Source organism: Pristis pectinata, chromosome 19, assembly GCF_009764475.1.
Source record: "Pristis pectinata isolate sPriPec2 chromosome 19, sPriPec2.1.pri, whole genome shotgun sequence".
Classification (NCBI taxonomy): domain Eukaryota; kingdom Metazoa; phylum Chordata; class Chondrichthyes; order Rhinopristiformes; family Pristidae; genus Pristis; species Pristis pectinata.
This window is the reverse complement of record NC_067423.1, coordinates 32,695,070-32,707,233: the sequence shown is the minus strand read 5'-3', so window position 1 is coordinate 32,707,233 and position 12,164 is coordinate 32,695,070.

The following is a 12,164-nucleotide window of genomic DNA, read 5'->3' as shown; positions in this document are numbered from 1 at the left end:
TGATTTTATTTTAACTACAGCAAAATTAGATTGATAGCAGAAAACGATAACCAAGGAGAAAAAGAAAGCAAGGAACTTAAAAAAATATTAGTTGCAGAAAACTCTATATGTTAGAAGTCCGAAGAAAAACAGAATGCAGGTAGAAGTAGCAAGTCAAGAGTGTCAGTGGAGAAAGAAACAGAGCTGATGTTTTAGGTTAAAAAGCTTTCATCAGAACTGAAAAAGTGAGAAAACATGTTAATCTGCAGAGAGGGGAAAGGGTGGAGGGAAATGAGGAAATGTCCATGATAAGAGTGTGATCAAGGTAACAGTTATATTAAAAATCAGCAATAGGAGTAAGAAGAAGAAAAAAAATCAAACAATTTGCAACAAAGTGCAGCCACATCTGTGGAAAGAGAAAAGGTGTGGTTACCAGATATTAAATTCAATGTTAAGTTTTGGGAGCTTCAAAATAACCAGACGGAAAGTGAGGTGCTTTATGTTGGGTGTTATTGGAGCAATATAGATGGCAAGAAAAGAGATCAGAGTGGGATTGGGACAGAGAATTAAAGTGACAGGTAGCTCAGAGTGACCTGCTAACTGAACAGAATAATTTTGCAAAGCCCTTTAACATGAAGCATTAGCTCTGATTCTCTTTACACATTTGTGCTTGGCCCAGGGTGATTGGCAAAAGAAACAAGTGATATGAGGAGTGACTAGGCTCTGGAATGCACTTTCAGGAATGGTAGAAGTTGCAGGTTGAATTGTAGCATTCAAAAGGGAGCTGATTAGTATGTAAAAATAAATCATTTGCGGGGTGCAGGGAGAAGGTGTGGGAGTTGGGTTAACCACATAGCTCTGCTATATAGCTCAGTGGCTGAAAAGCCTCTTATGTTGTAACCATTCTGTGATTCTGTGCTCTCTTGGCCTGCATCCCATAGTTCTAAAGGAAGTGAAGTGAAAATAATGTTTAACAAACTTATTAAACTGTGATTGCAGAGGACAAGGACTCATAAAATTGAGAGTAACATTGTACTATAGAGAGGATTGTTAACTAATGGAAAGTAAAGGATAGTAATAAATGATTCAGTTATCTATGGCTTACAAGAAAAATTAAAAACAATCATTATTAGATCAAAGGAAGAGGTTTTTAAAGTTTCTAGAAATAGCAGTAGACCTGAAATTTGGAGGATTTTTGAACTCGGCAAAGAAATTGAAAAGGAAGGGCAATGTAGAATATGAGAATGGACTGGCAAAAAATATTAAAACAACGCAAAACCTGCTGGATATATCACAGAATTGAGGGCTAAGGAAGAACTGCCAATCAAAAACAGCACCAAATGGAGGTTGGTGAGTATTGGCCAAAAGGACTTGGATGAGGACTACAACTTCACTGTGTGTTTTGATGTACATGTGACTGATAAAGATATCTATCTAAAGAGCATTCATGGGAAGACTGATGGGGGTGCATAGTGTAATGATGCCTTGTCTGCTCTGCTTGACAAATTGCAATGATGCAAGGGACCCGAGTCTGCAGGCCCCTGAAGAGCCAGGAGGACTCCCATTTCCACTCTGGAAGAGGGATGCACTTATGTAAATAAAAGTGGTGTCAAGGCTTCCAGTCGCTGCTGCCAACGTAACAGGTTTCACCTCCCATCAAGTCACAGGCAGAGGCCTGTGTAACTGTGAAGTCTCAAGCTCACCCAATCGGGACCCTTCTAATTATCACAAGTCTGGAGCAGTTGTACCATTCTGGCTGTTTCCTGCCCAGTCTCAGGAGTGTTCCATTGTATTGTGGCGTTATCAGGATGACACCTATTTTCCTCCCACCACTTGCTCTCAAGTGTGCTCACCTCTGCCCCACAACCAGCTATCCACAGGCCCCTTTTCTGAGATTGTATAGTCAAAAGTCAGTCCTTATAAGGTTTATCTCAGATAGTTTTTTCCCCAACTGATAGGGAGCAGACTTCCACCTGCAATGTACCACCCACAGCATACTGTCATAATAGGAGGCCACCATAGCCCTACTTGCAAACAAGCACTGGGGAGTTTATGAATCACTTTGATGTAGCAAGTTTCATTTTAACTCAAAAATTTTGTTAATCAATCAAGCGTTAATAATCCAATGGTAGGTACAAATACAGTGACTGTGTAGCCTTTGGAGAGATGGATTACTGGCTACTGCAGTGCTGTCCTCATTGTAACTTTGACTCATTACTCAGTTGTTCAAGGTTGATGAAAGCATACGTAACATGGATGAAGTTCAAAATTCATTGAGAGCCAGTAGCCAAGGCATTTTTCCATTCTTGTCATAAAGAAGATAGCATGAAGTGACATGGAAGAACACATTTTCTCTTTTCAGCCTTAATATCAAATTCACTCATACCACCTGCTAGTACGAAACAGTAAATGCTCATCACTTTGGCCTTGGAATCAAGTTAAAAGTGGAAATGGTGGCCAATTATTGCATGGACATTGATAGATGAAGCCAAAGCTGATGCAAACTCCACATCATGTGGACTCCACATTGAGCAGCCTGTTCATTTTGCTTCTAAACAGCTAGTGCTCCTGTAAGGTGACATCCTATAAAACACATTCATAGCCCATTTTGTGATCCTGTGCATTTCACAACAGAAGTGATTGGAATGGTATTTATTAAGCTCTATTTAAGATAGTCTATGTAAGTTTTTTCTCTGAGTTATCTCTTTCTCCTGCTTTTGAGATGTGATGTAGAGATGATTTGTATTACCTTGGTTGCCTGGAAAAACTAATGAGTATTTCCAGGGAAGGACCTTGGTGCTCACAAATTCTGATTTGTTTGCATTTTGTTGATGTCACGAGTTCTGTGTCATCCTGAGCAGTTGGAGCATTTGTGCAAATTCTACTATAGAAATGCAAAAGTTTTTGAGTAGTATAAAATACTTTGGCTCAGTGTTCCATTAAATGATAGTATAACTGGGCTCACTTGAGTAATGTTCCATGTAAATGCCTAAACAGGTGACCAGCATGGTTGGAACATCCACAAATTCTCATGAGCATTTGTATTGCCAATTATAATCTTCATCTTCCCAAGCAGTTCCTTGAAGATGACTTGCTTCTACTCTGGTTTTGTGGGTTCTGAGTTAGCTCATGAGGTCAATGTGGAAACAGCAGATTCTTCCACAAATTGGACAGGAAGTAGCTGGTGGGTGTCCTGATGCATGATTCTCAAAAGGCAAGTATGCAGGTCCAGCAAGTAATTAGGAAAGCTAACTGAATGCTATTATTTATTGTGAGGCAAATTGAATACAAATGTAGGGAGGTTATGCCTCAGGTATATAACATATCTGTAAGAGCATATCTGGAATACTGTGTACATTATTGGTTTCCTTATTTAAGGAGGATGTTTATGTGTTTTCAGCAGTTCAGAGGTTTACTGGACTAACACCTAGAAGGGTGGGGTTGGGGGGGAGGTTGTTTTATGAGCAAAGATTGGACAAGCTTAGAGTGAGAGAGGACTTGAAGCAAAAAAGATCCTGGGAAATCTTGACAGGGTAGACGTTGAGAGGATGTTTCTTTGTGGGAGAATCTAGAACTAGAGGTCACTGAGTTAAAGTAAGAGGTTGCCCATTTAAGATAGAAATGAAACAACTCTTTTTTCCTCTCTGAAGGTGGTGAACGTTTGGAACTCTCTTTCAAAGCAGAGTCATTGAATATTTTTTAGGCAAGGGGGTGTAAGGTTACCGTGGATAGGTGGGAGTTGAAGTTGCAATCAGATCAGCCATGATCTTATTGAATGGCAGAGCAGATTTGAGGCGTCAAGCAGCCTCCTCCTCCTCCTAATTTTTATGTAAGAGAAATCACTCCTTACCACACTTTATGATCTAGTTGTACAGGGGAGCAGTGTGATGTTACATCAAAAAAAAGAATCTCCTGACAGGTTGAATCCAGCCTTTAGCTGCAGGCATTCAGGACGTCTTAATGTGAGTTTAAAGCAAGAGTGGACTGGACCCTTGCCAAATGATCATAAATGGATGCTGTGTGTATGAACCTTTGTTCTACACTGATATATATCCATGACCAAGTGTAGAGCATTTTGAACAGTGTTTTTAGGATGAAATGAGGCAATTAGATTCTCCCTAACAAGATGCCCAGGGAGAACCTTCCCTTTTATGCCGCGACTGTTTGCTCTCCTTTTGGCTAAGTTGCACAGAGTGCAGCAGAGAATGGGAAAATGTGAAATGCAGCCTGACGTACACTGGATGATAACTTTGGAATGGGGCATACAGCAGGATTGCATTTCAGGAACATGAGAATTTGTATTAGGCCTCTTGTGGTGCCATGGCAACATAGAGCTATTGTCATTAGAGAGCAGAGTCAGAAGTTAAAAAAGATGAGAAAGCTTTCCTCCTCCAAGATCCAGCACTCAGGGCAGTGCCATGCCTGAAATATGGGAGGCAAGGCAAAATGATAAGTATGGAAAAAGTTTTGTAAACTCCCTGAATGCCAAATGTTTTATCGTGGTTGATATTTTACATTGAGGGTGACAGCCCTTTCAAGTCATAGAGTACTGCAGCACAGAAACAGGCCCTTCAGCCCATCTAGTCCATGCTGACCTGATCATCTGCCTATTACCATCTACCTACACCCAGACCATATCCCTCCAAACACCTCCCATCCAAGTACCTATCCAAACCTCTCTTAAATGTTACAATTGAACCCGCATCTACCACTTCGGCTGGCAGCTTGTTGCACACTCGCACCACCCTCTGAGTGAAGAAGTTTCCCCTCAGATTCCCCTTAAATATTTCACCTTTCACCCTAAACCTATGTCCTCTAGTTCTAGCCTCACCCAACTTTAGGGGGAAAAGCCTGCATGCATTCACATGATCGATACCCCGCATAACTTTGTATACCTCTATAAGATCTCCCCTCATTCTCCTGCGCTCCTGGGAATAAAGTCCTAACCTATTCAATCTTTCCCTATAACTCAGGTCTTCAAGTCCCGGCAACATCCTTGTAAATTTTCTCTGCACTTTTTCAAGCCTATTGACATCTTCCCTTTAGGTAGGTGACCAGAACTGCACACAATACCCTAGATTTGGCCTCACCAATGTCTTGTACAACTTCAACAAAACATCCCAACTCCTGTACTCACTGCCCTGGTTTATGAAGGCCAAAGTGGCAAAAGCTCTCTTTACAACCCTATCTACCTGTGACACCACTTTCAAGGAACTATGGACCTGTATTCCCAGGTCCCTTTGTTCTACTGCACACTTCAGAGCCCAGCCATTCACTGTGCAAGTCTTAGCCTGGTTTGTCCTCCTGAACTGCAACACCTCACACTTGTTTGCAGTAAGTTCCATCTTCCATTTTAGAGCCCATTTACTTAGCTGGTCAAGCTGTGTGGCACAGTAGCGTAGCGGTTAGGGGCGGCACAGTAGCGTAGCGGTTAGTGCAACGCTATTACAGCGCCAGCGATCGGGGTTCAATTCCCGTTGCTGTCTGTAAGGAGTTTGTACGTTCTCTCTGTGTCTGCGTAGGTTTCCTCCAGGTGCTCCCGTTTCCTCCCACATTGCAAAGACGTACAGGTAAGTTAATTTGGGTTTAAAATGGGCGGCGCGGACTCGTTGGGCCGGAAGGGCCTGTTACCACGCTGTAAATAAAACTTCTTGAAAAATTTTTAAAAATCACACTACAAGCTTTGATAGCCTTCCTTGCTGTCCACTATGTCTCCAATCTTGGTGTAATCCGTAAATTTGCTGATCCAGTTTACCACATTATCATCTAAATCATTAATACAAATGATAAACAACAATTGGCCCAGCGCTGATCCCTGTGACACACCACTAGACACAGGCCTTCAGTCAGAGAGGCAACCATCTACTACCACTCTCTGGCTTCTCCTGCCGAGCCAATGTTGGATCCAATTGACTACTTCATCCTGAATGCCAAGCAACTTAACCTTCTGGACCAGCCTCCCATGCGGGACTTTGTCAAAGGCCCTGCTAAAGTCCATGTAGACAACGTCCACTGCCTTTCCCTCATCGACCTTCTTGGTAACCTCCTCAAAAAACTCAATAACATTGGTTAGACGTGACCTTCCATGCACAAAACCATGATGACTATCCCTAATTGGGCCCTGTCTAACCAAATACTTATATATCCTGTCCCTTAGAATACCTTCCAATCATTTACCCATGACTAATGTCAGGCTCACTGGCCTTTAATTTCCTGGCTTATTCTTAGAGTCTTTCTTGAACAATGGAACAATATTAGCTATTCTTCAGTCCTCTGGCACCTCACCCATGGTTAAGGATGTTTTAAATATCTCTGCCAGGACCCCTGCAATTTCTGCACTAGCCTCCCACAAGGACTGAGGGGACACCTTATCAGGCCCTGGGGATTTATACACCTTAATTCGCCTCAAGACAGCCAGCACCTCCTCTTCTGTAATCCAGATACGGTCCATGACCTCGCTACTCTTGTGCCTCAGTTCTATAGTCTTTGTGTCTGTCTCCGTAGTAAATACAGATGCAAAAAGATCATTTAAGATCTCCGCCATCTCTCTCCGCTCCATGCATAGATGACCACGCTGATCTTCAAGAAGACGAATTTTGTCCCTTGCTATCCTTTTGCTCCTAATATAGCTATAGAGACCCTTGGGATTCTCCTTCACATCTGCCAGAGCAACCTCATGTCCTCTTTTCGCCCTCCTGATTTCTCCCTTAAGTATTCTCTTGCATTTTTTATACTCCTCAAGTGCCTCATTTGATGCTAACTGCCTATACCTGATATGCGCCACCTTCGTTTTCTTTATCAGGGCGTCAATATCCCTCGATAACCAAGGTTCCCTAAACCTGCTAGCCTTGCCTTTTATTCTAACAGGAACACACAGATTCTGTCCTCTCAATATTTTGAAAGCGTCCCGCTTACCAAGCATCTCTTTGCCGGAAAACAGCCTATTCCAATCCACACCTGCCAGATCCATTCTGATGCCATCAAAATTGGCCTTAATCCAATTTAGAATCTCAACCCGAGGACCAGTCCTATCCTTCTCCATAATTATCTTGAAACTAATGGAATTATGATCACTAGATCCGAAGTGTTCCCCTACGCATACTTCTGTCACCTGCCCTGTCTCATTCCCTAAGAGGAGATCCAGTATTGCACTCTCTCTAGTTGGGACCTCTACATATTAATTAAGGAAACTTTCCTGAACACATTTGACAAATTCTATTCCATCCAATCCTTTTATGGTATGGGAGTGCCGATCAATATGTGGAAAGTTAAAATCACCTACTATCACAACCTTATTTTTCTTGCAACTATCTGCTATCCCTCTACAAATTTGTTGCTCTAAATCCTGCTGACTATTGGGAGGTCTATAATATAGTCCTATTAACGTGGTCATCCCTTTCTTATTCCTCAGTTCCACCCATATTGCCTCAGTAGATGAGCCCTCCAGTGTGTCCTTTCTGAGCACTGCCATGACATTTTCCCTGATGAGTAATGCCACCCCTCCCCCTTAAATACCTCCCTCTTTATCATGTCTAAAACATTGGAACCCTGGAACATTGAGCTGCCAGTCCTGCTCCTCCTGCGACCAAGTCTCACTAACGGCTACAACATCATAATTCCACATGCTGATCCATGCTCTGTTCATTTGCCTTACCTAAAATAATCCTTGCATTGAAATAGATGCATCTCAGAACGTTATTCCCACCATGCTCACCAATCAGTCAATTTCTGTCTTTGCTTGTAGGCTTAATGTCTACCTTCCCCACAGCCACTCCACTTGCTGCCCTGCCACTCTGGTTCCCGCCCCCCTGCAACTCTCGTTTAAAGCCCTCCGAGCAGCACTAGCAAACCTTCCCACAAGCATGTTGGTCCCTCTCCAGTTCAGGTGCCAACCATCCTGTTTGCCCTGGAAGAGAGTCCAATGATCCAAAAATTTGAAGCCCTCCCTACTGCACCATCTCCTCAGCCACGTGAAGAGCCCTGAAGAGTGCAAGGTTCTGAATTGGAGCGTGAGGTGTATCGAGAATATGTTATCATGACCTAAATACTGTAGATGTTGGGGAGTACCAAATCTGGTAAATATGTATAGCTACTCAGCCTTATACTTTCTCTGCTAAAGGTAAAGCAGATGAAGTTCCTTTTCCTTGAGCAGAAAACTTCTGTGATCTCTCGGATGCTGTGCTTAGCAGCAAACTTTGAGAGTAGCATAGATCTGCTGTCACCATCTGGAGTGATCCAAAGGCTAAGAAGTTGAAAATGGTAGTGACATTGAGCTCCACACTAAGGCTTACCTGTGTGGCTGGAGCTGTGTCAGTAGATGGTGCAGATATCTGTCATTACTGATTATTAAAATCCTTGGCCTCCAGAAACATTGTTCCTTGGCACAATCAGTATTGAGGTATGGCTCCTTGCACACTTTGGAATAAAGGATCTGGAGACACAAGCCCTTGTCCTCCACCCTAGGAGTCCTCAAGCACATCCACAGCTTAAACCCATGCAGCATCCCTTGTGGGATCATCACCAAAGCACATCGAGTAAAGGTGTTTAAGTGTGGTTCTCTCTGAAATTCTATGTGGTCAATATAAGCAGGCTTCCAGAGAATTCTAGAGTAAGGTACAAAATTTTTATGGCCCTTTAAATCACACTGCTGTGAAAACCTGTTGTGACCAATCATCACTGAAGCAATTTGTAGCAATATGACCTGATTTCTCCCCGTAACATTCTACATGAACAATACACAAGGATTGATGTCATTTATATGCACTTCCATCAAGACAAGTAGGTCATTTGCACAAGTGCATATTACAACAAGAAGCATCTGGTCCAGTTTCCAGAGTTATATCTACCATACAGCAAAGCTATTACCTTATTCCTCTTTGGCAATCATTGGTTTTAGTGTATTGCTTAGAAAGTCAGTGCTGTGTAAAAGCATAGGTAAGACAAATTTCAATGATGCAGAATCAAAGGATCAAATGATTGCTGATTTATCTCCATTTTCATTTTTAGATTATTAATGAACCAAAACTACCAAACACCTTATCTCTCACAGTCTATGGCTATCAGGGATATTTAAAAATAGCTCAAAGTCTTTTGACAGTGAAACTAGGGAACTGGGTCTCTAGAATGATAAAGCTCTGCATGATTAACAGTACAAATCATCAATTTCACTCCCAGACATTTTGATTCAAGCTTGATTATTTTCACTACAGCTGATATTAATTCCATCCATCCATGTTGTATAATCTCTTTTAGAATCTTGTATCATGCAAACACAATTGGATCTTATTAAAATTAGCTGAATATAATATTATCTCTACAGTCTTTTTCAATCCATGTATACTGAGGTATGTACAGTATGTTTAAAAATTTGATGTTTTTTCTGCCAAAGAGCTGTTATGCTTTGAATAATTTAAAATAAAGTTTTCAAAGAACAAAATCATGAACTTTCTGCATAATGCTGTGAATGAAAATTGCAGTAGTTGTCAAAAGTAATAAACTTGATTTACACAAGTGTGCTTTTGTCGCAAGGCAAGGTGTCAGGCATATAGGACTGAGATGAAGAGAGATTTCATCACTGAGGGTTGTGAGTCTTTTGAATTCTTCATCCCAGAGGACGATGGATGTTCAGTTGATCAAATACTTTCATGACTGATATTGATGGATCTTTAAGCTCTAGTAGAATCGAGCCATGCTGGGATATGGCAAAGTAGTGGAGTGGAAAACCGGCCATGACCTTATAGAATGGTAGAAGAGATTTGAAGGTCTACAAGACTTACTCCATTTTGTTGTGTTCCTTTATTCTCAGGTGTTAAAAATTGCAATTAACTACATAAATGACACTTGAACACATAGTGCATTAGTGATTTGTCAGAGCACTGACACTTTAAAAATGAGTGGAAAATGCATGATTAGCTACTATCAAAGGTTGCAAGATTATATTGTCAAACTGTGTTGGCACTTGGCATGATAGAATTGTAATGAAGCAAAATGCTCACCTTCGCGTAAATCCTTGTGAGAGTGGATTCTAATGAATGAATTTGAATGTGGAACTTTTGAGATTATGTGATCATACATCACTGTTTTAAAATAAGGGGTCTCCCATTTGAGATAGAGATTAAGTGATTTTTTTTCCTCTCAGTTTGAGCCTTTGGAACTCTTTCTCAGACAGTGGTGGGTCTTTAAACATTTTTAATATGAATATTTGATAAGCAATGGGTTGAAAAATTACAGTGGATAAACAAGAATACAGAGTTGAGATTAATAGATCACTGCTGATCTGACTGATTTGAAGGGCAAAATGGCCTAATCCTGCTCTTATTTCATATATTCAGACATATCTCTTATCAGTTTACTTGAACTTAAGTGTGGATATTTTCTTCCACACTAGAATTGTGTGTAGGAGGACATTAAGCATTCTCTTCCTGAACACAACATTTAACAGCAATAATTTTTCACCACTATTATAAGAATATGCTTATTAAATACTTCTTGAAAATACTTAATGCATTTGTATTTTAAATCAAGTGGTTGGTTTGTGAGTTTGGTTTCAGTTATTTTGCTCAGGGTTATCTTTAAATCATACCTTTTTGAGCTAACCACCCACACTGGTCCATTAGCAAATTGAGTAGGTGAGTATGGTATGCAATAATATGAATTAAAATTCACAGCAAGTGTACCTTACCAGATGTCAGCTTTGGCAGATTCACTAACGTATCCAATAAACTATTATCCAAACCTAAGGATTTAATGTCACTTTTAATTGCAGGTAAATTAGATGCCTTGGGATTTCAAAACAGAAATTTGATTAGTGGTTTATTATTATTATTGCTCCATCTTTATGGTGTAGGTTGGTGATTAATGTTCTTCTTGATGCTCTGTTATCAAGAAATTTGTGCCTTATGTAAATGCTAATTAATTGTAAAAGCCAGTCACTTAATGCTTACGTGACTTATATACATTCTGACTTCTGAAAATACTTAGCCTGTAGACAAATGTTAAAATAATATGAAATGCACATTAGTGCAGAAAGTACAAATTGAAGTAATAATTACAATTTGCATTATAATTTTTAACTTTAAACTTTATTTGTTCATGACATGGGGCTACTGTAGTTTAACATTTCAAGGAACAGTCAATCTGGATATAACACGCCTCGTAATATATCGCAGTTTCAGTTATGCCACGGGTATTATCACAAACCCCAAAATGGATACCATTCTGATAAAAGAACCTGAAAAGTTAACTCTGTTTCTCTTTCCATGGAAGCTGCCTAACTAGCTGATATTTTTCTAGCATTTTCTTTTCTTATTTTAGACTTCTAGCACCTGCAGTTTATTGACTTTCATTCACAAATATGTTTTATTTCTTTGCAATATACAGGCAAAGTCAGTGGTCTGCTACATGTGGGTATATTATGGTGTTGGGTTCTCTAGATTTTCAACTTTATTAGATTGTAATAGATTTCCAAAGAGAAATGAATGGATTAAATGACTGGGCAGAGTAGTGACAAATGAATTCTAATGTGGAATCATGAGAAAACACAGTGATTCAATGTCTGTAGACCTACCACCCCTAAGATGAGTCAGTGTGTACATTTGTCTCCTATGTACAATTACATGGGAGTTTATGGCACCAATGTTCTCAGCATATTCCGAATGCCAAGTTACACTTCAGTTAGTCTAGGGTCACAGAGATATTCCCAGCAGAATGTAATACAGTAGATCTTTGTGAAAATCCTTCTGATATTGACAGTACTGAGGAGGAAGCAAGAGATTCTGGGAAAGGGTCAGCCATCCAGCACTGGGGATCTATTCTGTATATTGTAGTTGTAAGATACACCAATGGAGATTGAGTGAAGAGGATTGGGGTGGACATTGTGTGTATGTGTGTGCATGCGCACATCCACATGTACCTGCACTTGAGCATTGGTAGTTTTCTATGAGGGCATAGGGATATAAAGCTTTGTCATGAAAATGGAACTGAGATGCAGATTTTTGGAGAAAGTAGGGGGGGGTTCAAATATTGGGTAAATGTTAGTTTCACTTACAGAGCAAGTAACATAATTATATTAGGTAACTGCATTATAGAGGCTGTGCTATCTCTCTACATTCTCCAGAAACTGGTTATTTCCATCAACTCTTGGAAAGGCATGATTATTATTCCAAATATATTTTTGAAAGAATAAT